This window comes from Copadichromis virginalis, linkage group LG18 (genome assembly GCF_057382275.1).
Source record: "Copadichromis virginalis isolate Kocher_CV1m ecotype Utaka linkage group LG18, C_Virginalis_male_GT1.1, whole genome shotgun sequence".
Classification (NCBI taxonomy): Eukaryota; Metazoa; Chordata; class Actinopteri; order Cichliformes; family Cichlidae; genus Copadichromis; species Copadichromis virginalis.
Genome location: NC_140635.1, coordinates 904,443 through 906,792, shown reverse-complemented (window position 1 = coordinate 906,792; position 2,350 = coordinate 904,443).

The window sequence follows — 2,350 nt, the reverse complement described above, 5'->3', positions numbered from 1 at the left end:
ACACGGCTTTATTTTATTGTTTGATGTGGGTCTAAAATAAATGAGGAATTACACACGCTGTTCATTAAATGTGTTTGTGGCGTGCTCAGAGTCTTCATTGGTGGAAATCAGATCAAACTTCAGGATCTTCGACGTATTACTGCTGTGTGATTTTTATTACTATTAATGAAATGGATGAAAAGCTGACCCTGAGTAAATGTGGTTATCCCAGCTGGACTTTTGTCAAAGCTGGAGAAGAAAAAACCCTCAGTGATCCCGTATGTGTCAGCAGTATGGGAACAATTGAGACCCATTTTCTCTAAACACAGCGTCTTTGTGGCTTTTAAACCACAAAACAGGTGAACTCAGGTGCCTGTCCACATTCATGAGTGATGCAGTCATGCTGTAAAGTCCTGTTAATGTTTCTGCGGTTGCATCAGTAACTTCTTTCTTCTGTCGCTCCAGACATCCCACAGCAGGAGGTCTGTGAGGAGGAGGAGGAGGTTCTCCCTGAGCAGCAGCTCTGGAACCAGGAGAGGAGCTCCAGTGTGGAGCAGGAGGAACCAGAAGCTCCACAGATTAAAGAGGAAGAGGAGGAACTGTGCAGCAGTCAGCAGGGAGAGCAGCTGGGACTGAAGGAGGAGCCTGGTACCTTTATGGTGACTGCTGCTGAGGAAGGAGAGCACAGTGAACCAGGAGGAGACGGGGAGCAGCTCCTCTGTGATGACTCTCCTCAAAGTGAAAGCACAGATGAAGAATCCAGCAAGTGTGAAGAGTCAGGGTTAAGTGAAACTGTGACCTCAGTGCCAAAGAAGAGGAAGAAGCGAGACAGACGTCAGGATGATGTGGAGAGCTGGACTGTGTCAGAGAGTCCCTGCAATGCTGCCACAGGTAGAGAGTCTGATGTTTGCCAAAAATCCATCAAGAGTCAGGCCCAAAGAAAGAAACTTGTTTAAATCCTTCAAAACATGTGGGAAAAGCTTCAGGTTGAAAAAGACCTGGAAACGCCACTTGAGAACTCTCACTGGTGAGAGGCCACATCCTTGTGAAACACTCGAAAAGTGTTTTGTATACCACAGGAACGTCTGTAACCAGAGGTTTGTTGAACATGAAGGCTTTCAGCGCAAAAGGAATTTGATGGACCACATGAGGACTCTCACAGGTGAGAGGCTGTAGTTGTACCATTGTAATCACACTCTTAGAGATGGAAGACACTGAGCTGGTCCCAAGCCAGCTAAGACATAGAGTCTCTCCATCGTCCAGATGCCTGAGGACCACAGCGAGTGCAGGAGACCTGAGAGCTGCTGAGGGATCTCTGCTACAGAGTCAGTGAGTGATGGCTTAAGATGTTCACTAGGTGACAGACTTGACGTGAGCACAGAATGGAAATGTGGACATCCAGGCTGGGATCTTCAGGGAAAGGTGAGACGAGGCAGCCGTCTATGAGCAGATCTCCAGTCTGCTGAGTGAAACATGCATTCGTGTTGCAAAGCGACACAGTGAAACATGTAGCGCTTGAACTTCAGGTGCGTGGCTCAAGCCGGGACGCTGTCATCCTGAAGGCAGAAGCTGGAAAACATCCAGGAAACATCCTCTTCATCATAACTGAATCTAATGATCCATCTTTGATCCTGAGAGCCTCTGTGATCCAGGCTGCTCGGCATCCACACAAACCTTTGCAGGACCGAAGGCTTTTGATTATTTCATACAAACTATCACAAACAACAGCTGTGAGCTGCGTGGTGATCATATCAAAGGAAATATTCTGACACCGAGGGCTGGACGTTGGCATCACACGCAGGTACAAAGGAGACCTTTATCTGCTCTCACCTGTGCTGAGCAGACACCTGTCCTACATGCTGATATGAGCCCTGAAAGTTTACCCAGAATGCACTTTGTGTGTGAAGCTTCATGCAGGGAATTATGACAACCAGATCAAACATCCAGGTTCCTGCTCCTCTGCGTCACACAGCCATAGGTCCAACACTCCCACACTCACAGATGTTCAGTCTCTTGGAGTGGATGTAAAACTGATCTGAGTTCAGTTTCTAACAGAGCCTGTAACCGTGGGACACACCAAAGAGATTAGGTGTGTTTTAGTTTGGACATAGAGCACAGACCGATCTCTGACAGCTTACCCTCCAAATTATCTGCTTTTTCAACCAAAGGTCTGACACTTTGAATTCAATGCCTAAAAATCTTTATTTGCAAAGTGCTTTTCACAGAAAAAACTAAAATAACATAAATAAAAGTGCCGAAATGTGTGGTTTCCATTAATTTGGTAGTAATTCAACAGAAAGCCCGTTTAAATAATGAAGTTTAAAGCTGTGACTTTTATTGTGAAAGCGCTGACAGGAAGAGGCTGTGTTTC